We start from the raw sequence: 21,332 nt of genomic DNA, 5'->3' as shown, positions 1-21,332 counted from the left end.
TACTTACATCACATTTTATAAGATTTATAATTATTCAAAATTTTGACCCTTTGTGGGGGAGTTACTTGATGGAGTGAACCGATATCATCCATTTTCGCACCTGACTTAGCACTGACGAAAATATTAGGACTTTCAAAGTTGGAGGAAAATCGGATTATCCCTTCTCTTTCCGTGCAGCAAAACATTTTTTTTTTAAATTTTCGACATTTTGTGGGGGAGGTACCAGAATGAATGAACCGATATTTTCTATCTCCGATTTCGATCTAAGTTTGATAATAATATTACGATGTATCAAGCTTGGATTGGGTCGGATACTGGATTCGAGAGTCATCGTGTTCACCAGCCAGCTAGACAGAAAGACGGACGGACGAACGGACACCACTAAATCGACTCCAAAATGTCTTGAAATGGATTTGGTCCAAAGAGACCTAGGGTCTAAAACCGTTATTTCGATAAGGAGCGTTTTGGCTGTGCCACTGTGCCTTTCAGGACAATTCTGTCGGAGCAATATTGAACATATATATCACAATATATTCCATATATTAGGCCTGATAAAATAAATTCCGAAGTTAATAGTCGTGACAGAATTATGCGGACCAAGACAATTTCGTGCCCTACTGTGTCTTCCAGGAAAATTTTATTATAAAAATTATTATACAAAACGAAGAAAAATCGGACCCAATACAAAAAATACATATTTTTCATATAAAACGTACACAAAATTGAAATTTTGAAAAAGAATCAAGCACTCCTACAATCAACCCTCCTGGGTATGGAAAGTTATATACATTACTATCAAAATAGTATCATAGAATGGGAAAAAGAATTTGCCCGATTTCTCGTGTGATATTGTAAAAATGATAATTGCATGGTCACTGTGACTTCGGGAAAGCGACGTACAAATAAATGCATTCTGAAAGCATGTAAGTGGTCCCAACTTTAAAACACCTCCCACTGTGAACGTCTCTGTCACCGGAGCTATTCTACTGGAATAATATTGGTCCCAGAGATTAATAAGATTACTAAATGGTATTATAAAATCGATAATATTTGTTAGATATGAAGCTATTAAGGTATTCCTAGCGGAATTCTTGTAAAAGAAAATCAATCTCGGTCAACCGTGCTTCACAAAAAATATATACAGGGTTGCCCATATTCGACGGACCCATCTGACAACGCCATAACTTTTGACAGAGATGTCACATCGCTTAATGACATACCGCGTTTGAAGCGTCAGTCCAAGCAGATTTTTACCATCAACCAATACAGGCCACGCGAGCGCTCTGAAATAGTTGAAATTTACATTTAACAGAAGAAGTCAATTGTGAAAACTCAACGTGCTTTTAAAACATTAAAAAATGTGAGAAGTTCGCCTTCTAAGAACACCATTAAGCGTTTATACGAAAAATTTTCGACTGGTAAGGCTCTTTCTAATCCGAAGAGGCCATATAAAAGTCGACCAAGGCGATCGGCGGAGAATATCGCTGCCGTACGAGCCAGTGTTGAGAGGTCCCCAAGAACATCCTAAAAACGCCGTTCTCAGCAGTTGGGCATGGCTCGGTCCACTTTACAACGGATTATTCGCATTGATTTGCATTTGTTCCCCTACAAAATTCAATTGACGCAAAGAATGTTGCCTGCGGAAAAGCCTCGTCGATTGGAATGGGCCCAAAGGTCCGTCGAATATGGGCAACCCTGTACAGGGGCAAATTTGGAAATTTTCTAGCAATCTCCTGGATAATTCCAGGAGAGACTATGTCCGTGTTTTTGATTAACAGAAATGGTCAGAAAAGTGTCGACAGTATTAGATATTGCAAATGGTCTTCTTGGCAATGAGACTCGTTTTTTAAAAATATCCATCAAATTTAGATCCATTGCGAAGTTCTTTTATACCGCTCGGTTATGATAAAAATCCATCATTGATATAATTTATTGATTATTTCATATCCGCGCCTCAGGCCAAATACATGACCCCCTCCCTCTCACACACACTCACACACAAAATGCTGTTTTACACATAAATGTCATGCTTAATTTATTAATAAGAAGTGAAAGGAAAAAAAATACACTTTATTAAATTCAAAAAAAAATGTTCAACATTACTGACCTATGGCCCCGGGGGTCAATGAAGTAAATAAATATGATTATTAAATTATGATATGTACACTCATACATACATATGTATACATGCATGTGTGTGTGAGTATCAATAATTTTATTTCCGTTTTAATTTATAATTTATGCAAAGGCTGGTATTACACCATACACAGACCCTCCCACCACCACGGGATTACACAATATTTGTGTTTGTGTGAGTAAACGTGTGTGTGTGTGTGTGTGTCAAGACCAAACAAACAACACCCCGTGATTTGGTCACCAATATTTTATTCCATTGTCCAAGCTGTGCCAGCCATATCGACAGCTTGGACATATGATTAATGTTACATTTGAGGTATGGATGGATGGATGGCTGGTTGGTTGGTTGGTTGGTTGGCGCCGAAAAGTAGAACACTTATATATGCACACAGGTGTACCAGACTACCAGCCAGCCAGCCAGCCAGCCAACCAACCATTCAACCAACATCCGGACTGATTGCCTGCCTCATTGGCTCTATTTGGCCCGCCAAACCTAGCGGCAGCAGCATTCATTTAACCAGGCACCACGGCCGGTCATTAATTACAATTGAATAACGACGACAATTCGTTCATTAACGCGCCACAACAGCCATGTGACCCAACCGATGATCAGCAGTCTATTGCAGCATCGCCGGCGATTTGGGTTGCCATCAGTGTTGTTGTTGTTGCTGTAGTTTGTATTTGTATCGTAACACATGCTCCGACGCTTTACTCAATCGATGTCCTTTCATCAGCGTCATCATCATCGACATCGGCATCATCTGTTGTGTTATGCTGCTGCTGCTGCTGTTGTTGTTGTTGTTTGTCGACCAGGCCATTATCCTTTGGATAGACGCCATGTAATTTTCATTATTTGTAATTTTCCTGAGTGGATTGATGGACAACAACATGGGTTGGATGGATGTATTTAGCGAAATGTATAACCGGATTTAGTCATTACGTTTAACAAAGATAATAATCATTGAACTGAAGAATTAAGTTGTTGTTGTTGTTTGTGTTATTGTAACGCTTGTAATATTTTAAGTATGTATGAATACAGGACAAAAAAATGTAAGGGATATTTAAATTTCCGATAGTGGCTTAAGGAGATGAAAACTTAACGAAATTTTTTGAGGTTTTATGTAGGCAGGAGCGGAAGGATATTTTTTTGATAGAAGGACAAAAAAAATTTTTTTTGTATTAGGAACAGATCCGTCAAATTCCTTTATAAATTGATCATAAAAATAAAACAAAAACCTTTAGAAAATCGGTATAAATAGGGACTGGTATTTAACATTAAAATGTCCTCTACTAAAATAATTCTATTTCAAATGCTCTCCTATAGAAAAAGGACCTGTGGACGATATTCCACAGAAAGAGAGATAGAAGGAAGAGCTACAACCGGTTTTCCATAGAAAAAATATAGCACATCCATTATAGAGAGAATATCTTTAACAACATTTCTATGGACAGAAGTTTTTTAGCAGGTCATCGGCAGTCATATGCCCTTCAAAAAGAAGTAGGAAAGCCTTAAAAAGGATATCTATTAAGAGATAACCTCTAAAGGATCATCTTTTGTGAAAAGATGTAGAGAGGATCTTCTATCACTTCTGTGTAGGAGACCAGTGGTAGATCTGCTATAAAAATATCTTTTAAGGGTATTTGGTAGAAATATAGTATATAAGTGGTCTTCTCCCCTGGAGAAAAATACATTTGAAAGGTTTTCTTAAGAACCACGACTTTTAAAAGGGTCTTCTGTAGAAAAAAGAAACTTTGAACGGTCTTACCTAGATATTTTTATATCTAGGATATATTTTTGTGTAGAAAGAATACATTTAAGAGGTACTCTTTAGAAAAAGTCAATTAGAAATCTTCATAAAGCATGAGAGCATTATATAGATAGAAGATCATTAAAGGGTTTTCTACAGACTGAGGATTTTAAAAAACCATTTTTGGAAGACAGAAAAATAAAGAAAGCCTTAGACATTTTTTGTTTATGCGGAAGACCTTAAAGTTTTTTTAGACGGAATACTTCTATAAGGTTATCAATTAAGAGAATATCTTCCATAGAGAAATGACTTTTATGATGTCTTCCTTAGAGAGAAGACCTTAAAAAGTCGATTTTAGAGAGAACACATTTCAAATAATCATTCTATTTGGTATTTTTTGGGTATTTTGTGACCAGCAAACATTTGGAGAGATCTGTTATAGAAAACAAGTAAAAAAACATTAAGTTCGGCCGGGCCAAACTTTTAATACCCTCCACCTTAGCGTAAAATAAACATTACAAGAAATGTGGCAAAAACCATTAAAATGCCGATTATGGGGAGGTACCGTAATATGGGGGCTACACCAAAACGTGGACCTATAATTACAATGTTTCGCCACACGAACTAGGACCCATTATGGCCCACAAATACCAGTTTTTAGACAAATCAGTGAAAAAATGTGGCAAAAACCATCAAAATACCGAATATCGGGAGGTACCTTTATATGGGGGCTATATTAAATAATGGACCCATGCATGCAATGTTTCGCTACCGAAGCTGGAACCAATTATGACCAACAAATACCAAATTTCAGACAAATCCGTGAAAAAAATGTGGCAAAAATCATCAAATAACCGAATATCGGGAGGTCCCGTTATATGGGGGCTATACCAAAACGTGGACCTATAATTACAATGTTTCGCCACACGAACTAGGACCCATTATGAGCCACAAATACCAATTTTTAGGCAAATCAGTGAAAAAATGTGGCAAAAACCATCAAAATACCGAATATCGGGAGGTACCGTTATATGAGGGCTATACCAAATCATGGACCCATACATGCAATGTTTCGCCACCGGAGCTGGAACCCATTAAGACCAACAAATACCGATTTTCAGACAAATTCGTGAAAAAATGTTGCAAAAATCATCAAATTACCGAATATCTGGAGGTACCGTTATATGGGGGCTATACCAAATTTTGGACCCATACATGCAATGTTTTGCCACACGCTCAGGGACCTGCTATGACCTACAAATACCAATTTTAAGACAAATCCGTGAAAAAACGTGGCATAAATCATCAAAATACCGAATATCGGGAGGTAGCGTTATATGGGGACTATACCAGAACGTGGACCGATATATCTCATTTTCAATACCAACCATCCTAGACACAATGCAAATAGCTCTGCTAAATTTTGGAGCTCTACGTCAAATAATGTGGGCTGTATCGTGATTTCAACAGACAGACAGACAGACAGACAGACAGACGGACAGACAGACAGACAGACGGACATCGTTAAATCGACTTAGAATTTTATGCTGATTATGAATATATATACTTTATGGGGTCTAAGACGAATATTTAAGGATGTTACAAACGGAATGACAAAGTTAATATACCCTCCTTTCCAAGGTGGAGGGTATAAAAATTAATGATAAGACTTATTGAGAGGTCTTCTATTGAGAAAACTTTGATAAAGTTATCTATAAAGCAAAGTTCTCTAGCAAGGTGCTCTATGGACAGAAGACTCTTCTATAAAGAGAGGACCTTTAAAATGGTTTTCTATTAAAAAAGTTCATTTGAGCGGGAAAGGGAGGTAAGAATGTGGACCTTTGAAGTGGTCTTCTATGGCGAAAAGTCATTTGACAACGTCTTCTGTAAAGTTAAAGGCAACTGAAAAGACCCCCTTTGAGAGATAAAAAGTTATGGATGGCCTTTTTTAAATAATACTTTTATAAAAATCTTCTTTCCACCTTCTTTTTGCCTTCCGAATGATATTCTATTGCCAGAATTTTAAAGTGGTCTTCTATAGTGGGCGAACTTTGAAAGTCTTGTTAAAATTAAGTCCTTTAAATAGGTATTTTATAGATATAGAAGATATGCGGAGAAATTATATAAAGAAATTCAATGTAGAAATTTTATTTAAAAAAGTATTTTATGTGGAGAAGATCTTCCGAAAAGTGTTCCTCGGAGTTAAGTATTGTGGAGAGGTATTTTATGGAGAAAATGTCTTTGGAAACGTGTAATATCAAATAAAGTCAAGAAAAGCCCTTTCAAAACGTCTTTTAAGAGAAGGCTTTTTACGGGGAAAATTTTGAAGAGATCTTGTATGGAGAGAAGATCTTTGAAAAACTCTTCTATAAAAAGATATCCTTTGCAAAGGTAATTTATGGAGGGAAGACCATTGGAAAGGTCTGCCATGGAAGAAATAACTTCGGAGCCTTATTTGGCGAGCAACATTTAGACAAGCCTTTCTCTGTACATACCCTTTAGGAAAACAAAATCTTTGGAAATGTCTTCTGTCTTTTCTGGAGACAAGACATTCCCTAGGCCGAGGCTATGGAGACAGGACTCCATAATTTATATTCTAAGGACACACTTTAGAAATGTTTTTAAGAAATAATAGCTTAATAGGTCTTCCATGGAAAGAAATGTCCCAAAATGTCTTCTTTGCAGAGTTGTCTCAAAATGCAAAGGCCTTCCTTGGAGAGAAAGCATTCTGGTTGGTAGATATTTTATGAAGAAAATACCTTTAGAATAGCCTTGTATGAAGAAAAGGCCTTCGGAGACTTCTATGGAGTGGAAAGGTTGGGACGAGTCTTCTATGAAGTGTGAAGACTTTTGGAAAAGCCTTTTAAAGGTTACAAATGTCTTCTATAGAATAAACTACTTTAAAAACTTTTTATGTGGAGAGGAGCACATGGGAGACTTATTCTAGGGTTGTCGAGAAAATACCGTTTTCAAGGTATGCTACGAAAACAGAAGGCCTTTCAAAATAGATTCTATGGACACAGGGGGTTCCCGAGCCCCTCTATGGAGGCAGTACTTTACAAAGACTGCAGATGCTTAACAAAAAACCACATATGATTATTGAAAGCGAAATATAAATTTGGAAATGGGTTCTGGAAATGTTATGGAAAGAAACGTCTCAAAATGTATTCTTTACTGAGGGCCTTGGGAGAGTTATCCTATGGCGAACCTTTAAAAGAGGTCTTCTAGGTATTCAATGAAGAGAAGACTTTTGGAAATGTATTCTATGAAGGAAGGGCCTTCGGAGTCTTTCAAGGAAAGAAAAGATTTGGACATGTCTTCTATAAAGGGTAAAGACCTTTGGAAATATATTTTATTGAGTGAGGAACTATGGAAACGTCATCTATGGTGAAAAAAACACTTTGTAAGCTGTTCTGCTGATGTAAAGAGAATATTTTTCGAGGATCTGCAAAGAAAGAAAAACCTTTTCAGATATTATCTCTGGAAGCAGGGAATTTCCAAAATAGAGACACGTTTTCCCATAGAAAGAAGATCCCTAACAGAAATTCGTAAATGATATTCTAAGAAAAGAACACGTTTGGAACTGGATTTTCGAAAACATTTTAATAGGTATTCCAGAGAGAGTGAGAGCAACTTCTCGAAAGGTATTCGACGTATATATGGGGTATGTGGAGAGATAAGATAAGAAAATTCCTACCACGGAGAGAAGAATTCAGAAAAGAATAAGCCTGGAAAGGACTTTTCTAAGAAGAAGGTCTTTGAGACCTACGATAATATCCTATTTGCGTACATAAAACCTGTGGAAAGGTTTTCTAATTAGAGACAAAATTCTTGAAAAAACCAATTTAGGTTGGAGAAGTCCTCTATAAAGTGAAGACATTTGAATATGTCCTATATCGCAGAAGATCTTCGACAAGACTCTTATTTGCAGAAGACTTTTAGAAGGGTCTTTAATGGAGAAGCTCGTGTGCTAGCTATTATCCTCTCAATGTACCTTCTATTTGCCTAGACCTTTCAATATATTTCCACAGAAAGAAGACATTTTAGAAGTTCTTTTAAGTAGGAGATCCCCTAAAGTCTTTATGAATATAAAACCTCACAAAAAGACTTCTATAGCTAGAAGTCCTTTAGAAAAACCTTTAGGATTGGCTTAACTCCTTATGGAGCATAGGTCCTGTACAAACATCTTCCAGAATGATCTGTCATTTGCTACATCATTTATTTTGCAACTCGATTTTTGGAAGATTCCCTATCATTTCCAGGAGTTGTTAAGTTTTCCTTTTTTTAGCTTTCTTGAAGATTTTCATTCAGGGTTTGGTGGTATAATTATTCATTATTTTTCTGCTAAACGTGCCCCATTCGCTTCTACTTTTCTCTGTTCTATGGTGATTTATATTGAACCTATTGAACTTGTGGTTAAGATCGGCATGGCTTATAATATTTGGCCTCTTAATTCTCAATATGGTTTCGATTTTGTTTCTCATTTCAATTCCAGATTTTTTGATTTTGTTGTAATCGATTACAAAAACGTCCATTCTTTTTCTACAAATGCATGTTTAAATATTTTTTAAAAAATCAAAAAAAGAGTATTTGGCCTATTAATTCTCAATATGAATTCAATTTTTTATCATTTCAGTTCCAATTTTTTGATTCCGTTTTAATGGATTACTAAAACGTCCATCCTCTTTCTATACATGCATGATTAAATATTTTTAAAAGGTTAGAAAATTCTAAGGATTTTATTTTGCCCTCCAAAACATAAAAATCCTCTTAAAAAGTAAACTATTTTGCGGTCTCAGGAATAACAACGAGAAAGGACAAGCCAACGAACTTTTGCATGACATGCATGAAAAATTGACGAATTTTTAATGGATTTGTCATGGTTAGAAACAACAACAACAAAAATTTGCCAACTGACTTAAAGTTCGAATCTGATGAAAACTATTTCTGACACATAGCTGATGTATGAACAAGTTTGGTTGAAATACTTATTACACAAGGATGGTGGTGGTGGTGATTCATTTAATGTTCATAATTTGCACAAGAACATTAAGTGAGCCAGTAAAAATTACACTCATCATTATGGAAAGCGAGGAAGGGGTGGAGAAAGAGTTGAAAAGAGGGGAGGGGATTTCGCAGTTATGCAACTGCATAGTTTAAATGTGTTCAGCATGATTCCCTAAGGCAAGCAAGCCAAAAAAAAAAAAGAACAACACGACTTACTATGTTAATGAACATTTCCCCTTGTTTTTGTGCTCAACGAAGCAGTAAACCAGTCAGTCAGTCGGTTTGTCAGTCAGTCAGCCTGGCAACCAACCACGCATACCCGACCGACACAAGAAAAAAAAAAAACAAAAGTGAAATAATCCGAAAAATGTTTTTCCTTATTCAATTATGAAGCGAAAAGTACACACATCCACCTCACCGGGGAAGAGCGTAATTAAACACAGCTGGAAAGAGCGAAAAAACGAAGGTAATGCAAGTGAATCCACGGTGACAGGAAGGATTAAAAAAAAAAAAAAAACAGAGCAGAACAGAAAGCAAGATGAAAATTCAGCTAATGGTAACATATGAAAACTGCCGGAATGCTAAATGGCTCAAAAAGGGGGAAGAGAGAGAGAGCAAGAATATGCGAAGCAAATAACTGCTCCTAATGAGATTTCCTGCTCCATGTCCTCACCTCTTGCCAAGCAAAGCATACAGCACATGGCATGGCACTCGCGGTCTCCACCGAAAAATGTGGCATAAAATGAGTCAATCACCAGGTATGATTTGCATGAACAACAACAACTACAAAAATAACACGGAAAGAAATCAACTTTTTCACGTAACATTAATTTCCATTTGTTCTGGTCCTGAACGTGGTTCACTTCAATTCCTGCCCGATTTTTTCCGTCATTTTTACAACAAAATCAAATCAGGTATAAAAAAAGTATTATCAAGAAAACAAAATCAACTGGAGTCTATGGGACAAAAACGAATGCCGGGAAAACTTAAAGAATTGCCAGGAAAATATGTCACGACATGAAGTTACATTGGTAGGAACAACAACAACAACAACAACAACCGGAATAAAAGTTCCTTCAAGGAATCCAAGTAACGATGACGACGACAAATGTTGAATGAATGGTTGATATCACATAAGTCAACTTTTGCAGATTTTTCTGTTCGTTGTTTTTTTTCTTCCTCCACCTGGCACTGGGGGACAAAGGATTTCTTTTTGAAAGGGAATCGACGATTGGGAACGCCAAACGACTATGGCAATGGGAACGGAAATGAAGTTGTAATTCAATGATCCAATGAGTTTATGTTGCAAAATGATAAAGTAAAACTTGGCCAATGATTCCAGAATATTACCCCCAACGAACAGTGGGTTCAGATCGTTATGGTTAAAAAAATAAGGCATAACATAGGACAATTCCTGTGGAACTTTGTTTCCACAAAAAAAAATGACTTCGCAATAGAAAGGACATTTTGGAGGTTATCGCAAAAAACTGGTGTCAATTTCTAAAAATTATCTAATGGCCATCCAAACTGGCATATATTTACCTCATGCTGAACTCGGACCCCAAGCAAAATTTCCTGGTCACTAATTGTGACCTGTAGAACGACTGCAAATGAGCAAAACAATCGTTTTTCGTCCATTTCATCCCCCTAACTTTTCACAAGCATCTTCACCAAAAATAGCTTCCAAATAGCAAATATCTTCTGTAGAATGAATTGATGTGAAAAAGGTTTATATGGAGAAAAAAAAAAGACTTTTGTAAGCTCTTCTATGGCTGTGGAGAGAATAACTTTTGCGAGAATAATCTACGAAGAGAGAAGGTCTTTCAAAATATCATCTCTGGTAACAGGAAATTCCCAAAGTTCGCAATGAAGAAAAGATTTCTTATAGAAAGAAGATCCATAACAAAACTCCTCATATGAACTTCTAAGAAGAGAGCAGGTTTGGATCTGGGTTCTCGAAAATATTTTTATAGGCCTACCAACGGAAAAATGAAAATGTCTCCTTTACTGAGAAGAAATTTTAAAGTTTATTTCTATGGAGGTTACATTTTAAATAGAAGTTTTGAACTAAAATCCTATGAAAAAATATTCTTTGCAAAGATAACCTCTCGTGAATATGTAACCTGTGTAAGGATCTTCTATTAGGAAAACCTATGGGGAGAGAGAAAAATCTGGGAAAAAAACTAAAACGGAAAAAAAAATCGACTGGAAACGACTTTTTTAAGGAGAAGGTCTTTGAGACCTATGAACAAATCATGTTTTTAGAGATGACCTCTTGAAAGGTACACAACACATGAAACCTGTGGAGGCTTGTTCCATGGAATAACTTTTGAAAATACCTACTACGAAAAAAGAAGGTGTCTGGAAACAAGAGGTCTTTTTTTTGAGAAAAAATTTCTATATAGTGAAGGTTTTTGGAAAGGAGACATATGTATATGTAGGTATATTATTTGCAAAAGGCTTTTAGAAAGGTCTTCCAAGGAAAGAAGAACTCTGCCGTGTCATGTCTAAGATCCTCTCAATATAGCTTCCATTCTCACCCAACTCTAATTCCATGCAAAAGATCGTGAGAATCGGACCATAATTGGGTATCGTGCGAACTGATACAGGTAGCTAGATCGGCTCAGCTCAACGAAACGAAAGATCCATCGCGGATCAAGAAACATTATTTCGAGGTCTTTCCTACTTTTTAGCCAATCAAATGTATAATACCCCGAACATATGTTGCTGTAGGGTATTAAATATAGTGTGATGAGTGAGTGACTGAATCATCGACACCCAGGCAAAACTGCTGAAGCTGAAATTTTGCATGCGAGTCAGAAGTGGTGTGTATGGGTGAGATGAAACTGGGTTTTTTGGAAATACCAACTATCGGTGTACTGAAATGTACTAAAAACTTAACCCACTGCATAGAGCAAACGGACAAGGCTCAAATTCTGAAATATGGAATGAGGATCGCTGAAGGGGTATAGGATAGATTTTCTTATATCCTCAGCCATATGGGTACATATCATTTGATACGACCAAAACGTGCCACATCGAAATATCGGTTTTAGACCCGAGGTCTCTTTGGACCAAATCCGTTTTAGGACATTTGTAGTAGATCTAGGGATGTCCGTCTGATTGGCTGGTGCGCACGATAACTCTTGAAGGGAGTATCGGATTTGGGTCAAACTTGGAAAACCGTACATCAAACATACATCGAGTTCGGAGATAGGCATCATCGTTTCACTCCTTCTGGTACTTCCCACACAAAATGTCAAAATGTTCAAAGAAAATGATTTACTGCACAGAAAGAGAAAGGATAATCCGATTTTTCTCCATCTTTGCGAATCCTAATATTTTTATCAGTGCTAGGTCGGGTGCGAAAATGGACAATATCGGTTCACTCCATCAGGTACTCTTATAAACTCTTATAAAATGTGATGTATACGTCCGATTGTCTTCAAATTTTACACACCTCAAAAATTTTATTAACCCAAGGTCTGGTGTGAAAATAACATTTATCGATCCATTCCCTCTGGTACCTCCCACATACAAGGTGGAAATTTGCAAAAAGTATTTTTTGCACAGAAAGAGAAAAGATAATCCGATTTTGCTCCAACTTTGCAATTACTAATATTTGCGTCAGTGCTTCGTCAGGTGCGAAAAAGGACAATGTCGGCCCACTCCATCAAGGGGTCAAAACTTTGAATAATTACAACTGTTATAAAATGTGATGTAAGAGTTCGATTGCCTTAAAATTTCACTCATCCCAATATTTTCATCAACCCAAGGTCTGGTGTTAAGATGGAATATATCGGTCCTTCCCCTACAAAAGGTCGAAATTTTCCAAAAATATTTTCTGCACAGAAAGAGAAGCAATAATCCGATTTTACTCCAACTTTGCAAATCCTAATATTTGGATCACTGCTAGGTCAGGTGTGAAAATGGAAAATACTACTCAATCATGTACCTCCCTCACAAAGTGTCAAAATTTTGAATAATTATAACTCTTATAAAATGTGATGTCCGAGTCCGATTTTTCTATCAACAGATCTAGATCTGCTATAAAGATGGTAGAGATGGGATCATTTCTTCTAACACCCCCCGCCCCTTCCCCCATCATAGGGTTCAAGATTTTGAAAAACAAAATGCTCAAAGAAAGCAAACATTTTTGCGATTATTTACAACTCTTGCTATATCTAAATATTTGTCTCAACCACAAACCTGAGATGAATATTGAATTTATGATTTCGCATAAAAATTGATATAAACCGACTGATATTTTGTTCTACGTTTTTATTATTAAGAAATGCTGGCCGCCCTTAAAAGTTTGATACTTATTCTAAAAGATTTTTGATGGGTTCAAAACGGATGTTTTTCAGCCATTGTGTCCAAAAAAACGTTAGACCATGACATTTTACGATCCGAACCATTCTGGAAATACTAAAGTCATGAATAATAATTTTGATAATATTTTGTAAGATACTTCAACTTTTTTGCACCAGAACAATGGATTAATAAAATGTCAATTACATCTGATCCATTCATACCATTTGATTCAATTACAGTTTGACCAAAGGTCCAGAGAGGCCTTAATTTCACCACCCTTTCAAAAATATACCATATTTAATTATTTAATATATGTCTTCAGCATTTCCCACACATTTTCTGCAACGCTTTCCAAAAAGTCTTACATAGCATTAACTGGTGTTAAACCTCATGAATAATCACAAAATATGTGTGTGACGCCTTACAGAAAAACTTCTCACAAGAGCGCGTTAACTCATAACAAATTCATCAGCATCATCATCAACACCACATCAGCACCACCATCACCACCAACACATCGTCATATTAATTATAATTCAAAGGTTTTATGCATAACAAAAAGAAATTCCAAAACAACCAGTGTTCCTTTGCGCTATAAAAAACCCTCCGCTGGTATCCTGTGATGCATAACATTACTTTCATGAAGTATTTTTTGGCAAAGCCAGAAGAAGAAAAAAGTATTCTTCTTTCCGGGAAATGCGTTTACTTGGTTTTTTGTCTTGCTTCCCGGGAAAAACAGCGCAACACATGTTACATGAATTTACTACACATTCTTTTTTGCAAATTTTATATATTTTTTCGTTCTTTTTCCCCCTCAAATTGCATCAAGCTGTGCAATCAGCCAGGAAATAAATTTCAGTTATTTCAAACATTTAAACACTTCAAAATGGTCCCAGAGGCAAGGGCAGTGGGTGTTGGGTGGGTGGAAGCCACAGGGAACTTTTTATCTGCCTTGACTTTAAGGGAATTTGAAAAGAGAAGTATTTGACTTGAAAATTGGCCATGCTCATGTTGGCCAACACAAATGCAATGTCCAGAGTAGAAAAGTCCTCTCTATCTGTGGAGTTTAAAGAGCCCAGCTGCATTGCTGTTACCTTTGATATAAACTATAAAACTTAAATGACCCAATAAATTTAATCGTAAAGAATGATATGTTATACAGCATGGGTCCCTAGTACAAGGAGGGTATTTTTACAAAAATTGTTGTTAAAGAAGTGAAAAGTTAGGCCAACAGAACAAATTAGTTAAAATTTTGAACTTAAAAAAAGCTTGTCCCAGAGACGCTTAAGCTCGTTGTATCCTAATTGAGGTAGTCTTATACTACGGCTAGATTAAATAAATTTCTACTCATTTTAGACGACAGCTAAACCAGAAGTGTGCTGTCGACTTCGGAACATACCTACCGTGAGCTGAATATCTCAATAGTGAAACGCAGCACCCGGAGACCAGGACATCAACATTTCGACCACTTACATCTTATATCCTGATTATCTACCAATCATCATCCCAGACGAGTATTCATCAAAGCTCCCGATTACATTCAATTTATCTCTATCCCGAACGACGAAATCAATCCTGATCTCCCTAACTTGTAAACATCCGACGATCATCCAGGAGTTCCCGATCATCTTCGAATTGTCGATAACCTAAACATTATTGCCGGATAATCACACTTTATCAACCACTCGAGTACCAATCGATATTTTGATGATTTTGGCTACATTATTGTCCGGAATTGTTTGAAATTTCACATTTAAAGTTCCTAATGGGTGCTACAGTCTGTCACTGAAAATAGTCTTGTGCAGGTCCACGTCTTCATATATTTTGATGATTTTAGGGACATTGTTCACCGGAATTGTTTCAAATTTCATATTTGAAGTTGCTAATGGGTACTACAATCTGTGACAGAAAATTGCCTATGCAGGTCCATTTTCTCGCATAGCTCGGTACCTCTTCCTCTCAAAGAAATATTCTTTAAAAAATCAACATCTCAAGGGCTCTTCAAAAAAGTATTCTTTAAAAAATCTACCTATTGATGGCTCTTCACAAAAATATTCTCTAAAAAATCTACATCTCAAAGGCTCTTTAAAATATATTCTTTAAATAATCCACGTCTCAAAGGCTCTTTAAAATATATTCTTTAAATAATCCACGTCTCAAATACTCTTCAAAAAAATACTATTTAAAAAATCCACTTCTCAAAGGTTCTTCAAAAATTATTCTTTAAAAATCCAAGTCTCAAAGGCTCTTCAAAAAAAAAAATATTCTTGAAAAAATTCACGTCTCAAAGTCTCTTTAAAAAATATTCTTTAAAAAATCCACGTCTCAAAGGCTCTTTAAAAAATATTCTTTAAAAAATCCACGTCTCAAACGCTCTTTAAAAAATATTCTTTAAAAAATCCACGTCTCAAAGGCTCTTTAAAAAATTTTCGTTAAAAAATCCAGGTCTTCAAAAAAATATTCTTAAAAAAATCCACTTCTCAAAAAGGCTCTTCAAAAAAATATTATTTTAAAAAATCTACGTCTCAAAGGCTCTTTAAAAAATTTTTCTTTAAAAAATCCACGTCTCAAAGGCTCTTCAAAAAAATATTATTTTAAAAAATCCACGTCTCAAAGGCTCTTCAAAAAAATATTCTTTAAAAAATCCAAGTCTCAAAGGCCCTTCAAAAAATATTCTTTAAAAAAACCACGTCTCAAAGGCTCTTCAAAAAAATATTCTTTAAAAAACCCACGTCTCGAAGGCTCTTCAAAAAAATATTCTTTTAAAAATCCACGTCACAAAGGCTCTTCAAGAAATATTCTTCAGAAAATCCACGTCTCGAAGGCTCTTCAAAAAAATATTCTTTAAAAAATCCATGTCTCGAAGGCTCTTCAAAAAAATATTCTTTAAAAAATCCACGTCTCGAAGGCTCTTCAAAAAATATATTTTAAAAAATCCACGTCTCGAAGGCTTTTTAAAAAATATTCTTTAAAAAATCCACGTCTGGCAGGTTCTAAAAAAAAATTTATTCTTTAAAAAATCCACGTCTCGAAGGCTCTTCAAAAATATATTTTAAAAAATCCACGTCTCGAAGGCTTTTTAAAAAATATTCTTTAAAAAATCCACGTCTGGCAGGTTCTAAAAAAAAATTATTCTTTAAAAAATCCACGTCTCGAAGGCTCTTTAAAAAATATTCTTTAAAAAATCCACTTCTCAAAGGCTCCTTAAAAAATATTATTTAAAAAAATCCACGTCTCAAAGGCTCTTTAAAAAATATTATTTTAAAAAATCCACGTCTCAAAGGCTCTTTAAAAAATATTATTTAAAAAATCCACGTCTCAATGGCGCTTTAAAAAATATTCTTTAAAAAATCCACGTCTCAAAGCCTCTTTAAAAAATATTATTTAACAAATATTCTTTAAAAAATCCACTTCTCAAAGGCTCTTTAAAAAATATTATTTAAAAAAATATTCTTTAAAAAGTCCACGTCTCAAAGGATCTTCAAAAAACATTTTTAAAAAATCCACGTCTGGAAGGTTCTCCAAAAAATAATCTTTAAAAAATCCACGTCTCAAAGGGTCTTCAGAAAATATCCTTTAAAAAAAACCACGTCCCAAAGGCTCTTCAAAAAAATATTTTTTTAAAAAATCAACGTCTGGAAGGTTCTCCAAAAAATAATCTTTAAAAAATCCACGTCTCAAAGGGTCTTCAAAAAATATTCTTTAAAAAATCGTGTATCAAAGGCTCTTCAAAAAATATTCTTTAAAAAATCCACGTATCGAAGGCTCTTCAAAAAATATTCTTTAAAAAATCCACGTCTCAAAGGCTCTTCAAAAAAAATATTCTTTAAAAAATACACGCCTCACTTCAAAGAAATTTTCAAAAAAAAAAAAAATATTTTGAAAAGGGTAGTTTACCCTCTTGTCGATGTGAATTTTCAAAATGTCGATACAAGTGTCTTTATAACTTTTGTGGAGGAAGCACCACATGGAGTGGACCAACATATTCACACTGAGGGTGAGAAATACCAGAAGAAGTGGTAGGTAGAAGTATTGAGTTGTACGAAGTTGTAAGAAAAGTCTATGGATTTTTTTTGGCATTTTATGATATTTTATTCGAGAAATTTAATCTGTGTCCTGCATTGGACCAGAAGGAGTAAACCGATCTGATCCCTTTTGTCAACTGATCTAGGGCTTATTCAAATGTTCAATTGCATACCCCTTACAATTTATTTTCTTTGAAAATATTGACCTTGTGGGGGGATGTACCAGCAGAAGTGGCCCGAAATTATCCATGTCTGAATTCTATTAAAGTTTGATAGAAATACGATGATCTAAATTTGGGTGGACGGATACTCTCTTCCAGAGTTATTGTGCAAGCCGACACTCCGACTTAAACTCTCCTAAAACGGATTTTGTCCAAAGAGACTTAAGGTCTAAATCATTAGTTCGATTGGGTAAATTTTCCCCGCCTTATACCATCAGGTTGTAAAGTAAAGTTGGAACCATAACAAAGAGCCATGGAATGCTTTACAAGTCCCAGAAACCGTATTTAATCTCACTTACTGTGAAGGGGAAAATAAAATTAAATTTACAACACTCATTAAAACGAATCCGATTTATTTCCATAAAAAAAACTAAAATTTATGGCGAAAAAACAATTAAGCCAATCACCATGTCAACCGCAAATTAAGCAACAAATTCAACAAATCCATGCAATTCTCATTTCAAATTAATCACATACTTTTCACAAACACACATACACATCTATGGCGAGTTTTTACACAAAGTAGTGCTAAAAAAAACAAGTAAATTGCCCCAACGTTGACCTAATTTCTCAGGCAATTCCACATTAACTTTGTTTAATGACAAACTAATACAAATGCAATTCAATGTCCCACGGCTATGATTTTCAAATGTGTGCGTTTGGTTGTTTGTGTGTGAGTGTGCCATAAAAATGTTTATGTGTTGAGGTTACATTGAGAAAAAAAACAACAAAAAAATTACCACATGCAGCGATGCTCCATAATTTTTCAACATTTTGTGGCAGGTCAATGCAGAAAACCAACACACGCACGCACACACATACACCTGTGCAAAGGAACAAAAAGAAGAAGAACCAAAGGCCAGCAAAGGCAACGCAGTCAACATAGAACATAAACATCGGACGCTGCAGCAGCACCAACATGCAGCCAGGTATTTTGCAAAGCGTATTCAAAACAATTGTTATAAATCAAACAGCAGCATAGAGAGCTAGGTGAAAATCGAAAGAAAAAAAAAAAAACATTGCACTCCCTTTAACAGCTGCATATGTGTTGGTGTGCACAGCGCTGTTAAGACTTATGGACTATAACATAAACAAACATCAAACCCCCTGCTAAAACAAAGGTTAAAGGTGTAATAGTTGTTGGCAAACTCTCTGGCGGGGTGGCCTCACACAGCCTTACCTTAGAAAATATCCTTTTGCCGCCACCATTACCTTTTGGCCTTTAAAACATCTTTGATTTACAACACACCAATGAAGTAAACTCAACAGCAAACAACAACAACAACAAACAACATGTTAAAGTCTAAAACAAAGGCGAAATAAAACAGGACAACAACAGCACAAACTCAAGTGGCTGAAATCCATTGAAAGGTTCCAAGAGAAAGAACAATAACAACAAGAAACAAGTAAAAAAAAGCTCAGCCGATCTTTGTATACCCTCCACCATTTGGAAAAAATTTGGAAATTTAAAAAAAAAAGTAAAATCCGTTAAAAATTCTGTTAAAATCTTAAAAATATCGAATATAGTCGTTATATTGGGGTCTATACGACGTGGACTTACATAGGCATTGATTGTCATAAGCCATTAACATATTACCATACGAAGACCTGGACCTGCATAGACAATTTTCTGTCACAGACTGTAGTCCCCATTACGAAATCTAAATACGTAATTTGAAACTACACCGGTGAATAATGACGCTAAAATCATCAAAATACCGAATATTGCGAGATACCGTTATATGGGGGCTATACGAAGACGTGGACCTGCACAGACAATATTCTGTCTTAGGTTGTAGTATCCATTTCGAACTTAAAATACAATTTTCTGTCTTAGGTTGTGGTACCCATTTCGAACTTTAAATACCAAATTTGAAATAATTCCGGTAAATATTGTCGCTAAAATCATTAAAATACCGAATATCGGGAGGTACCGTTATATGGGGGCTATATGAAAACGTGGACCCACATGGCCCATTTACGAACATGGCCCATTTACCTGCCTACTGATAAAATAAACATGTGTGCAAAATTTTAGCCTTCTATCTCAATTCGTTCGAAATATTACAACAGACGGACAAACGGAAAGGCGGACATCGCTAAATCGACTTAGAATTTTACGCTGATCAAGAATATATATACTTTGTTGGGTCTAACATGAGTATTTCAAGGAGTTACAAACGGAATGACAAAGTTAATATACCCTCCATAGTCTGGTGGAGGGTATAAAATAAATCGTCGAAAAATACGATTTAAGTGAAACCCGTTATATGATGGCTATGTGAAGACGAGGACCTGCCAAAGCTATTTTTAGGCTGTAGTACCCATTAGGACATTCAAATACGAAATTTAAAACAATTAAAATAAAAAAAGTCGCTAATATCGGCTCTGCGACAGATATATACCGTCAGCCAATGTTCGATTATTTAAATATATTTTCACTTCTGTTATGATTATTCAAATTGTAGACCCTATATGGAGTAGGTTCTGAAGGAATGGGCCAATATTGTCCATTTCGTATCGGACCTGAATAAATATGATATATATATATTACGACGTGCCGGAGATATGTGATAATTTTTAGGAAATGTTAAAATGTGTGTGTGGTACCAAATATAATCGACCGAAGTATCCCATTTGCATACTTCATCTAAAACGGATAAGAATATTGTTATGGGCAAAATTACAAGAAAATCGAAAATTTATTTCCAATTTTATTCGAAATCACAAATTCCATATTCATCTCAGGTCTCTGGTTAAGATAAATATTTAGATATAGCAACTTGTAAAGAATCGCCGGCTTGTTTCGCAAGTTATGACAGATATGTGTATTGGAAATTGTGACCATTTGTGGGCGAGGTACCAGAAGGGGTTCGCAGATATGTATCATTCACACAATAGATCTTGCGTTTGCAAAAATGTTTGTGTGGGTTAAATTTGAAGAGAGTTTGTGGCTTATTTCGCCCAATGTGGAGGAGGACCAGAATAAAATGTTCGATCTCTACCACATTTATAACCGATATTGTGTTAAAGGAAATATTGAGATGCACCAAAGCTGAATGGAATTGCGTTTATGAGCTTCATGGATATTAAAAATGTTAACCTTTTGTGGGGGAGGTAACAGAAGGAATGTACCGATATATCCCACCTTCGCAGCAGATCTTGTTTTAGTACAAATAATGATATGTGTGAAACATGAAGAGAACCGGATGCTTATTTCGAATTTTATAATCGTTCTTGTTATTCAAAACTCTGACCCTTTGTGGGGGAGGTACCAGAAGGAATGGTCCGATCTCTACCATTTTTATAACAGATCTTGTGTTGAGATGTGTCTGAGTCTGAATGAAATCGGATGTTAATTTCCCGCTTTATGAGATACATGGATTCTCCAAATGTTGACCCTTTTGTGGGGAAGGTACCAAAACAGTGGACCGATATATCAAACCTTCACACCAGACCTCAGGTTAATAAAAACATTGTGATGTATGTAATTTGAAGAGAACCTGATGCTTATTTCGGATTTTATAATCGTTTTGGCTATTCAAAACTTTGACCTTTTCTGAGGGAAGGAACCAGAACGAATGGTCCGATCTCTACCATCTTTGTGACAGATCTTGTGTTGATGGAAATACTGAGATGTGCCAAGCCTGACTGGAATCGGATGTTAATTTCGCCTCATGAGCTTCATGGATACTCAAAATTTTGACCCTTTGTGGGGGAGGTGCCAGAAAGAGTAGACCGATATACCCCATCTTCGCACCAGGCCTTGGGCTAATGAAAATATTGCAATGTCTGTAATTTGAAGACAATCGGGAACTTATATCAAATTTTTAAGAGTTGTAAAAATTAAAAATGTTGACCCTTTGTGGGGGAGGTACTTG

General features: G+C 35.7%; 1 protein-coding gene across 4 annotated transcripts in view; it reads right to left on the bottom strand.

Moving 5' to 3' along the window:
- The window catches only part of LOC101896635 (palmitoyltransferase app), a 390,848-nt gene that overhangs the window by 323,438 nt on the left and 46,078 nt on the right, over positions 1-21,332 (bottom strand). The window lies entirely within an intron of this gene.

The sequence above is a fragment of the Musca domestica genome, unplaced genomic scaffold (genome assembly GCF_030504385.1).
Source record: "Musca domestica strain aabys unplaced genomic scaffold, Musca_domestica.polishedcontigs.V.1.1 15, whole genome shotgun sequence".
Classification (NCBI taxonomy): domain Eukaryota; kingdom Metazoa; phylum Arthropoda; class Insecta; order Diptera; family Muscidae; genus Musca; species Musca domestica.
The sequence above is the reverse complement of the archived record's forward strand: the minus strand, read 5'-3'. Positions and strand labels throughout refer to the sequence as shown.